The following is a 12,417-nucleotide window of genomic DNA, read 5'->3' on the forward strand; positions in this document are numbered from 1 at the left end:
TTTTGGAAATAAGGGAGTTTTGGGGAGTGGCATACAGTTGAATTCGGGGGAGTGGTGATAACCAACTATATGGATCTTTTTGCCTTATATTATGTTTACTAGGGAAAAGAGAATGGACTAAACATCCAATCTGTCTACCTCAAGGGAAACTCATTCTAAGATGTTAAGAGCCTCTGTCCTCACCCACCTCACAACAGGTCCTAGGCTGGATGACAAAAGTGGAGCCTATTTATTGGTCTAGTAGAAAGGGCTCTCTCTCTCTCTCTCTCTCTCTGTCTCTCATGAAACTGGATATAACTACTGCCACTGCTTGTTGGCTCTTCGGCTGCTTTGTGTTGCTATAACAAAATATCACAGACTTGGTGACTTATAAAGGAAATAAATTTATTTTATAGTTCTTTAGGCTAGGAAGTCCAAGGTCAATTGTCCCACATCTAATGAAGGCCTTAGAGTTGTGTCATCCCATGGTGGAAGGTGGAAGGGCAAGACAGTAAAAGAGTGAACAGGAAAGCAAGAGAGGGCCAGACTTGCTTCTATAACAAGCCCATTGTTGCAACTAACCCAGTCATGTGAGAATGACACTAATACATCCATGAGGGCAGAGTCCTCATGACCTAATCACCTATTAGGCCCCAATTCCCAACATTGTTGCATTGAGAATTAAGTTGACAATATTAGAAAAAAAAACAGAATTCATTAATACCAATCCTCTTTGTTTTTAAATGATAATAAAATAATACCATGAACAACTCTATGACCACAATTTGGAATCTTAGATGCAATGGACCAATTTCCTGAAAAGACACAAACTATCAGTACTTGCACAAGAGGAAACAGGTGATCTGAATAGACCTGTCTATTAAAGAATCAAATCAATAGTTAACAGCTTCTCAAAAAGTAAAGCATCAGGCCTGCCTGGTGGGTTTGTGTGTGGATTCTACCAAACATTTAAATAAATAATACTGATCTGATTGTATATAATTCTTTCCAGAAAATAGAAGCTGAGAGAACACATCCTAACTCATCCTATGAGGCCAGCATTACCAGAATCAAAGACACAAGAGAAAAGAAAAAACTATATCCTGGTTTCTCTCCTGAACAAAGGCTGCAAAAAATCTTTAACAAGATATTAACACATGCATATACTACAGCCCTGTTTAGCAAATTATACATCACAATCAAGTGGGATTTATTTCAAGTGTGGAAGTCTGTTTTAGCATTTGAAAAATAGTTATTGCAATCTACCACATCAACAGGCTAAAGAAGAAAAGTCATTATTCAATCAGTTGATAAGATAAAAACATTTGGCTATATCCAACCCACATTCATAATGAGAACTGTTAGCAAACTAGTAAGGAAAAATTTCTTCACTCTGTGAAGAACACCTATAAGAAACTACAGCTAAAGTCTTACTTAGTGGTGAGAAAATAAATGTTTTTCCCCTAAAACCAGAATCTAGGCAAAGATACCCTCCTCAATATCCCTACTCAGTTTGTATTGAAAGTTTTTTCAAGTGCATTTATCCTAGAAAGTAAATAAATCGTATATAGATTGGGAAGAAGAAATAAAACTATTAACACTATTAAAAACTATAAGTATATTTCAGCAGATAATAGTGACCTGGATCAATGTTATGGTGAATATGGAGAGAAGGATTTGAGAGGTGGAGGAAAAGAAGAAAGGATACACACAAGTCCCTGAGCGGTGGTAAATGGCTTATTCATAAGTCTGGAATGAGCAAATGGGATTTTGGAAATAAGGGAGTTTTGGGGGAGTGACATACAGTTGGGAAAATCAACAGGGCTTGAGGATGATGAAAAGCACCATGAGGAGGGGGAGACATTAAGAAGGATGTTTTGGATTTGGCTTGCATCAGTAGGTGGGTGTTGAGGCCATTTATAGAAGTGAAAGAGAGAACCCAGGGAGTATATTTGGAAGGGGAGGTCAAAAATTGGGTTTTGGTTAAGTAGAGATTGAGATGCCATCTAGCTCTGAAGTCAGAAGGCCCGTGTGAGTGTGTGTGTGTGTGTGTGTGTGTGTGTGTGTGTGAGTGTGTGTAAGTTTGCATGCTCCTGGAGTTCAGACCAAAGCAGTGGGCTAGAAATTAAGAGTTTGTGAATTACTTACATATTGCTGGTAATTGAAACCATAGCTATGGAAAAATTTCTGGGGGAAAGATTGGAGAGTGAGAAGAGGGCCCCAGATTGAACTGGGGTATCCAGTTCAATCCAAAAAGAAGAAGGTGAGAAGCAGAAAAAATAGAGGCTTAGCTAGAGAAGAGGGGAAACCAAGGAGAGTGAGTATTGACTACTGCTGAGACATTACAATTAGTAATGAAAAAAAAAATCTATGAATTCAGCAACACAGAGATCATTAGTGACTTTAGAGAAAGTTGTTTTGGTAGAATCGTGGAGCCACAAGTCAGACTACAACTGAGCCACAACCCCAGCCCGAGTGAGGGATTCTTCTAATATTTTATTTAAAACACCACTCACTGAGAATGCTTTAATGATGGTGAAAAACATTGGCATGAGAGGAGAGGTTGAATATATAAAAGAGAAGACAAGGAAGAGTGGCTGGTTTACAGTTCTTGAGAAGACAAGGTTGGGGAGTAGGCTCCAAAGAAGAGGTGAAGAGAGGACTCCCCTCTACAGCAATTAAGAGAGATGCAGATCAGGAGGTGAGCACAAGGGAGGTGATATTTTAGAAAGACAAAGGATTTTCCTTCTGGTAACTTGTGTTTTCTCTGCAAACTAAGGACTTCGTGTCATTGTTTTGGGTTAGTGTATATGCAAAATACAACGATCTCTTCCAGTGTATTTGTCTCTTCTGACTTCCAAGACATAGAGTTACTGGGTTAAAGAGTTTAAACTTTTTAAAATCTCATAATATACATTGCCAAATTGCCTTCTGGAAAGTTATCCAGTTCATTTACTTAAACCCAAAAGGCAAAATGTAAATGAGTGACGAAGATGCTAATTTTAGGCCAGGAGATTTTGCAGTATTTAGAATTTGTTTTAAACTAACACTTTCTAATTTGGGACCATAGGTGGCACTAAAGGATTAAGGATTATAACAACCTTTGGGATCCTAGGTTAGAAGAGATCATAAATGGACAGCTCAGCCACTCTCTTTTAAAGCAGATAAGCTAGAAACAGTTCTAGACAAATAATCCTTTCTTTTCTTACCATTCTCTATAAATAACCTTGGTTACACATTCTAATCTCATACTTTCAGTATTAATGATCTGTAAAACTTTATATTGTGTAACTATGTAAGCCTATTTGAATTTTTCTTGTCCTCTATACTGGGAAGTATATTTCACCATGCCATTTGCCAAGTATTTCTTAAAATACTAATTATCATACACAAAACTTTCCCACCTTTCATTATTCGGCTTTCATAACTTTTTTCCCCCCGAGATAGAAACAAGTTGTGAGTCAAAGGCGACTCTCTCATGATCTGATCACAAAGCTGATTACTTTAACGTTAAATATGAATTTATGTGCCACGCTTAGTTGGCTAAGTTGAATGCTGACTTTTCAGCTTTGCTGTGTGGAAATTGTACTTTAGACAAAATACATAAATGCCAAACTGGCCTGTGCTGGCAGGGATGGTTTTGAGAGTCACCGTTGTCTAGTATTCACACAGTGGGAGTTGCTTTGGTGTCTTTATATCCAACACATCTAGATTTCAACAGCCAGTGACTGAGAAGCAAACAGGCTCCTAGCATTCTTTTTCTCAGAAGATGCAGTGCCCCCTGCTGGTACAAATGAACCATACATTAAATACCTGATGCCTTGTTTTGGCGTGACACTAAAAATCTGGGAGTTGGCTTTCCCTTTAAGCCTCCTTTCAGCAATAACAGTAGAAAATATTTTTTTAAAACTTTATAAAGTTTTAATTGACACACAAGTGTTCATATTTATGGAGTACAGTGTTAATAACTGAATACATGTATTCAATGTATAGTGATTAAATTGGGGAAACTTTGAACCCCTCTCTTTTACATCTTTATAAAATATATAGTAAATGGTTGTAAACTCTAGTCACCTGCTATGCTGAGAACACTAGAACTTACTATTTAACTGTATTTGGACAACTGTTATCTGATGTTGCTCTATCCCCTTCATTTTTTTTTCCAAACACGAGCAAGAAAATGCAGTGTTTGTTATGCTGCATCTGCTTTATTTCACTTAACATCATGCCCTCCTGTTCCATTCATTTTGTGGCAAATGACAGATTTTCATTTTTTATGGCTAAAATAATATTCCATTGTGAGCTGGGCACAGTAGTTCCTGCTTTTAATCCCAGCTGCTCAGAAGGCTTAACTAAAAGGATTAGAAGTTTGCAACCAATCTGGGTAACATTGGGAGAACTTGTCTTAGAAGTAAAAAAAAAAATAATAATTAAAAGGACTGGGGATGTATCTCAGTGGTAGAGTGTGCTTAGGTTCAACCTCCAGTACAGAAAAACAAACAAACTAAAAATAAAAACAAACAAACAAGAAGAAAACCCTCTACTATGTATGTATGACACATTTTTAAAATTCCATTCATCCATTGATGGACACCTTGGTTGATTCTATATTCGTAACCATTGTGAACAGTGCTGCAATAAACAAGGAGTGCAGATATCTGTTCAATGTACTGAATTTCCCTCTTTTGAATATATACCTAGTGTTAGGATAACTAGATCATACGATAATTCTATTGCTACCTTAGCAGTAGAAAATGTTTTCAATTAATCCCTATTTATGGTTTGGAGATAGGAAGATTTGGGGAGAGGGAAGCAATGAGACCATTCAGGTTAAAGCCTTTTCAAAAACATATCACAAAATGTGAATCTTTACTATTTGCTACATGCAATAAAAATGCATTAGATGTAGACAAAAGAATTGAGTCTACTCATTAAAACTGGTTTACCCCAGTTTAAACAAAACCCCACTACCTAGAGACCTTTCAGAACCACATTACACACACACACACTCACACCCTCTTCATCTGGACCTTCTTGTTTCTGTATAAACGAAAGTTTCTTCACAATATTCCGGGAACAAGCTTGATTTGAGAGACAGGAGTTGAAATTCTAGGTATCCAATTCCAGAAATGTAGAGAAAACTCATCTTTCTGTTTCTGCAAATAAAAAATTTGTAGTCTCCCTCATTGCAATGGAAACATTAACTAAATATGTAAAAATGTGTGTATAGATGTTTCTGTTCATAAATTAATGGGTCCATGTATATACATTAAATAGTCACCAACAGAGACATCCTCCTTTTGATTATAGCTTGTTAATTCTTGTTAATTTTCTAATGTCTTCATTTTTTTTTTCTAGTTTCCTTATGTAGAATAGAGGCCATCTGAACACTGATCAACTTAGCAGTTGATGTTCTGCAGCTACTTAACTCCAGAGAACTTAGCTGGGAACTCCATAAGTAAGCACTCTGCTTCAAGAAGCCTCCAAAATAATTCCACAAAGATCCCTTGCTAAATTTGGCTGGGAGAAAGCTTAAAGTGATAAAGACATTTATTTATCAGTTGATGACATTGGTTACCTAGCTTCTTTGGACCTCAATTTCTTCATGTATAAAGTACAGATAATTCTTCATTCAGTTATTCAGAGGGAAAATATATTTTAAGTACTGGGTAGTATTTGGTATATGTTCACCAAAAATTGAGTGAATCCATGAAAAGCCTTTACCTCAGGTTTGTCTTTTGCAATCCAGTTCAGTTCAATTTGATTCAATTCAATTCAGTGACCTAGACTGTTAGCCATAATAAGCAACCGCCCCCCCCCCCCCAATACTTTACATCTTTCACTAACCCTGCTGACTAACCTGGAAGTTACCAGCACATCCAATAGCCCAGTCAGGTTTCACTCTTCCCTTCTACAACCCAGCAGGATAAGTGGCCACAACATTAAAGCCAAATGCATATGTTTTAATAAATCAAATTTTGGTTTGGGTATTAGAATTTCATTTTACATTTCCATGGTCAGTCTCTGAATATTGATGTTTTCCTGTGTTGTCCAGTTCCTTTCAGGTGCACTGAGCACAGAGTCAAAATCTGCTCTCTGGGCGGCTCCGGGCCTGGCCACCCCAAATGAATGTCATCTGTTGACCCTAGCAGGTTTTCACCTTTCTAGGATCCAGCGTGGGCGCAGGGAGGAAGGAAATTAAAAGCATGGAATGTGGAATACAACAAGGAAAAATGAAGTCAGAAAAAAAGAAGGAAAACTAGGAGGAAAGGGACAAGAAAAATGGGAACAAAAAAGGAGGGTAGATGAAGGGCAAGAGATAAGTGGTCTACATACAAGGGTGATTGCAGAACAATGTTGCACAGATAGAATTTCAATCTCCATGTATGATTTTGCCACGTGCCATGCCACACACCTGTAATCCCAGCAGCTCTGGAAGCTGAGGCAGGAGGAATTTAAGTTCAAAGCCAGCCTCAGCAATTTAGCAAAGCCCTAAGCAACTTAGCAAGACCTTGTCTTAAAATAAAAAATAAAAAGGGCTGGGGATGTGGCTCAGTGATTAAGTGCCCCTGGGTTTAATCCCTGGTACAAAAAAAGAAAATGTGATTTAGAACATTGAATTCTTCTTTTGTAATTTTTTCTTATTGTTTATATATATGAGACTGCACACATTTTTGTAAAATAAAACCTACAAAGCCTCTCCACCTACTATCTTTCTTCTTCCTGAGGTTTCTACAGAATATGTTCTTTGTGTACAAAAATAAAATTTTCATTCACACATGGACTCATACCATAAAATTTACCTGTGACATATTATTTTTAATGAATAATACATGCAGAAATTTTCCCCATGTTATTACATTCAGATTTATCTCTGCTTTTAATATCTGTAGAAGGTCCTAACTCTACTTAACTGGTCCCCTGTTGACAGAAGTTTAGGTCGGTTTTTCCTTTCCTACCTTCAAATGGATAATTTGAAAAAAGAGAAAATCCCAAAACACTACTAACAAAAGTTTGAACATTTTACTGAAACAATAATTATTCAGAAACTATTACACTGTGTGTAATTACTTGATGGTGCTTACACTAAGTAGTGCTACATAGAGTTAAGAGTATGAAGAGATAGCAGTTTCTGGTTCAGTTATTGAAGCTAAGACAGTACCTTAAAATATCTGTCTGCTAAGAAGATATACATATTTTTTAGAAAATTAATAAAAATCACAGGCCATGAAACTTTTAGGAATCCTGGAGCTTATTTGGTCCTACCCTCTCCTTTTACAGACTAGATAAGAAGTGGGCACAAAAGAGGGTTTGGTTTTAGATAGTCCTACATGCTACTACTGTGCTGGTATCATTTCAAGGTCTGCAACCTAGTAACTAAATGATATTTCATTCATTTCAAATTATTTCATTTTTTGTTGTTGTGTTGGGGGGGCATAGACTTGTGGTGACCAGGACTCCAACAGTCTTGTAGACATCAATATGGGACCACAGAGAGTCTTGAACACTTCTGTTATCTCTGTCAGCAAAGGTGACAATGGCATCTTGTCTGTTTCCAAAAGTAAACAGAAATTGTCAGATGGACAAGGAGGGAAATGAAAGTTTTTCATGTGCGGCCATGATGCAATTTGTTGTTTGAATTGGGATACTTTTGATGGTAGGTTTGAAATGGATTTATGTTAAGTACGTATGTTGGAACAGTAAGAAGGTGATAGGCCATTTTCTCCATTGCATGGGAAACTAGGTCAAGGTCAGAGGTTGTTTGATCACTCTGGAATCAAGCAAATATATTTGTCTTTTAGCATCCAGTTACGATTGTGTGGCAGGCTGGCCTCTACTACTAAGATTTTGTTTGAACCCAAGAATTCCTGGTTGTTAGATTTCTTCATCTGAAAAATCATAAGCTTAAATAGTTTAATGTAATTATATATTAAGTATAATGTATAGTTAAATAGTTATGATTAAAGAGTTAAATTAGACTTATAAAATGTCACTAAAATGGAAATATTGGAAAAAATGGTTTTAAGGGGTCATGTCAACACAGGAACATTCCTGATCAGGGACCAGCATATGTAAAGCTACCATTTTTCTTGGTTATTTGTGGACACATATGATACAATTTCTATTTGTTTTCTCTTTCTCTCCCTACTCCCACTTTTTTTAAGCTCTGCCCAAATTACCCTTAAATTTTCTTTCCAAGATCTCCTCCTGCCTCCTTAACTCCTGCTCCTTAACTTTCCCTGGCTCTCCTCTCATCTCCTGAGGTTGGTATTCCCAGGAATGTTTCCTTCTTATTTGCTTTCCATCTCATCCTCTGATATCCATTTATACTGTTCCTCATTTCCTTAAGTTTTTTCCTCAGTTTTAATCACCATTTTTCTTCCTAGCCCTGTACTTCTGGGGATGTTGACCTCATCTTTACCTCCAGGGAAGCAAATTGTGAGTAGTGTTTCAATCAAGGTTAGTCCCATTGCTTTTGCCAGTAATTCCTTTAGAGAAGGTCATGTAACTCGTATAGTTAAGGAACCCTCCTGAAACTCTAGTGGAGTCTGCTGGGAAAGGTTTCCTCGCACCTAAGAAAAGGGGGCTTTTTGCATCTTCTGGATTTTGTGGATGTAACTTCTGGATTTAACTTTTGGTTATGCTGCAGCCATCCTCTAACCAGAGCGGGAAAAGAATGTGGGTTCTGGATGATATTGTGGAGTCATTAAGTTGGCCAATCCTAGAATCCATCTTTCCTTTGAACATCCTACCATTTGAAGTGATGAATTATTGCTGGGCCAACTTTAATCAGAGATGCCTATTATTCTCTGTCAAAGACATTGTAAGTGATACATGGTTCCAGTTTATTTCTTAACCTCGGACCTCTCCTTGAAGTTTGCATCTTGCATACAACTGCCTATGAAACATTTATATTTGGAGCACTAAGCACATCCTCATGCAGTCTGGCTGGTCCTGTTCCACATGCATGTCCCATTGTGTGTGATGGCATCATCAAGCACTGGGAATGGGAACGTAGGAGCTATTCATGACTGTCCCCTGTCTTTTGCCTCCCAAATCTGGTCTCTGAGTCTCTACAAGCTTTATCCTCAAGATGTGTATTTCAAATGCCACCATATAGCCCACTCAGAGCTTCATCCTCACCATTATTTATCTATTACGTCCCAAATTATTTATCTTGTTTCCAGCCTTGTCCCATGATCTATGCAAAACAGTGATCTATGCAAAACAGAAATCCGACATGATTACTAACCTTTTCTGATGTCTCATCACTTAGAGAATAGATCTAAGCCTTGATGACACATGTAAGTTCATCCATGATCTGGCCTATATCCTCTATTTTCATTCATTGATTTTATCATCAAATGCCTATTGCTTGATGAGATGTGACAGGCACTGGAAATATAGGCAGACATATTTCTCTACTTTCCCTGCCACGGGGAGCTTACAGTCTAGCAGGAGGGAGAGACACTGAGCATGCAGTTACCCTTGTGATGTATGTCATGGGGTAGTGCAAGATGCTAGGTGCTTCTTCTATCAGTGTTGCCTTGATCATGCCTAACCTGATTCTATATTTTTCTCTATCTAGTCTTCAGATAAATCAGGCTGTTTCTTGTCTCTATGCCTTTGCCCAAGCAGTTCTCTCTGTCTTGAAATGCTTCCCTCACATTTCCTCAGCTGGACAGCTCCTCCTGACCTTGAAGGTTCAGATCAGCTTCCTAAAATCTCCTAGACTCAATTTGAAGACCTCATCCAAGGTTTCCTGGTGTGCTGTGTGTTCTTTTTTCACAGTAGGTAAACCATATTGAATTTAATATATTGCTATGATTATTATCAACTCTCCTGTATCTCTTTCTATGACTAGACTACAAGCTCTTAAAAGATAGGAGTGGGCCATAGTTCTTTGCTATCTTATGGTACATGGAAAATAGTTAATAGCTAATCACCATAACCGAGCATAAATTTCTAATCAGATTTATTTCTCAAGCACTGGACATGTTTGTGTATCTTTCCTTAATAACTCCTAAACAATGTATATGCTTCTTGTTTTGCATATCCGCTTGCCACACGCATTCCTTATGTATTACAAATATTTTTTCTTGCTGCCTGATGGAATACCCTTTCCTCTAAAGCTGGTGAACTTCTCTTGACCTGCAAAACCTCACACACTGTAATAAAACTTCCTGGAGGTCCTTAACAGGAATTAATCACTTCTTCCTCTTTGCTGCCTCCAAATTTTTATGACAGTTCTGTTTAGAGCACAGCATCATAATGATCTCCTGCATGATTGACCTACACTATAATTGTGGTAGTGTCATAAGGGCTCCGATACTAGGTAATGAGAACATAAAAGAGTACCTGACCTTCTTGGAGGGTGTCACTGTGAGGTAAATTAAAGCAAAAGTTGTCTAGTCCATGTGATGGAATGTCTGTTTCAGTTTCCATATCTGTAAAATGTCTGGTGACCAGTGATCTGTGAGTCATAAACTATTGATTATTTTATAAGTAATGAGGATAAAATTTTATAGCTACAATCACACTATCATGATTCTTGACTTGTTGGAAAACAAAACATTTTAATAATGTCTCAGTGAACTGCAAGGAAAAACAGTTCCCAAAGTTATTAAGTGACCCTGAGAGTCAAACTTAAAGGAACTCAGTTATTGGAAACATGGTAATTTATTTGCCTCCTACAGGTGTCTTTATTAAGTCTTCAGAGGGCAGGCAATTCAACTAAGTGCAATTAGAAAAGCACTCACTATCTATGTTCTAAAGTGTCTAAAGTGCATATGTTAGGTTGTATGTTGTGGGGTATGCTCAGCAGAACTGGCCTCCTTGGGGGAGGTCTCTGAAGTCCCACCTGGGACAGCTGTTTATGTAGAATTTAAGGAACTGTCTCAACAGCTTCAGAGAACATCTGCCATAACCTAAGGTAGAACTCTGCTGTGAATTTTCACATGTATGAAAACAACCTCCCAGTTTCTCCTCTACTAATGGCAAGCCATTGAATTGTCATCCATCCTAGGAGTAGGTTCAAATGAGAAAGCTCTGAGGTACAGGCCAAAAAAAAAAAAAAAAAGTAAAAAAACTGATTGCTGAAGGCCCAGTGGTATTTGAAACTAATAAAGCTCCCAAGGTAAGGCTGACAGAAGATACACTGGTGTGTACTCTACTTGGGGTTTGCATGTGCAGGATATGTTGCATGGTACCTTGGAGCCAGAAGTGCAGTTCAAAGATCAGCTCTGCCACCCATTGGTTTGGTGTCTTTAGCAAAGTCGTTTTACTCCAGGGTCTTGGTTTCTTCATCTGTGGGACATACTTGTTCCAGGCCACAGAGTCCTCATGAAGCTCGCAGAAGGTCATATATGTGAAAGTGTTTATAAATTTCAAGGTTAATATGGTAATTGCATTTAACAGTTTTTTAGATGAGAAGGGAGGAGAATAACAGGGCTAAACCCAAGTTCTGTGTCCATAGGCGGAGAATAAATATCCTTTCTTTCTTATTGCCTCATGAAACTTGTATATTAGAATGCGAACTTGAGAGTGTTAGGTCGGTTTGGGGTGGCTAAGGGAACAAAGCATCAGGCAACCTGGGGGCGGGCGAGACAACTATCAATCAGGCGTCCACAGACAAGCAGTGATAACCACCTGTCAATCAGCAGGGTCTCCTGACTAATCCTGGAAGGGCAAGGATCTTAACAAGATCCCCCAACCAACCCCAGGGGGACAAGGGACCCTATAAATCTCCCTTTCCTGTCCTAAGCCCTCCTTTCCTGCCCTAAACCCAACAAAATTCTAATCCAGCTGAGCCTGGGTGCGATTTCCCTGGACTCCCTCTGTTGGTCTGGAGGCTCTCGCCTGGGAGCCAATCTCAATAAAGCCTTGTTCAGAGCTTTAATCTGCCTCCTTTTGATCACTGGTGCCTGAATTTACAAAGAGGAATATATAAGAATGACATACAAATACAAATGATTGTATAGCAATGTAGAATCAGAAAATCATAACTTTCTAAAAAGTTAAAACTTTAATAAAATACAGTAAAATAGCTACCTACATGCCTACGGTGTTATTACTTGATTTTTATCATTGTAACAAAACTTCAGAAAGCACATATCTAGTAGAAATAAAGAATCATATGGACCTGGTTCTATGAGCATATGTGTGTAGTTTAACTGAAATTGTCTTATTCACATGGAAGTACAAATGTCAGAAAACCAAGGAGAACTGCAATTTATTTGTAACTATTTAAATTTTTGCTTAAAAGTTTATCCATGAAATATATTCTTTTAAAATAATAAGCACTAAGAATATGTTTATTTCCAAGTTAGAAGCAGTAATATAAAGTTGAAAACTAGCAATGGCTCAGCTTATGTTTAGTAATAAGAAAAGAACTTTAGGCTGGTTTTTAAAGATTAATTTGTTAATTAGGTGAACATC

Source organism: Marmota monax, unplaced genomic scaffold (assembly GCF_021218885.2).
Source record: "Marmota monax isolate L192 unplaced genomic scaffold, Marmota_monax_Labrador192_F-V1.1 WCK01_AAM20220418_F8-fsc00264, whole genome shotgun sequence".
Classification (NCBI taxonomy): domain Eukaryota; kingdom Metazoa; phylum Chordata; class Mammalia; order Rodentia; family Sciuridae; genus Marmota; species Marmota monax.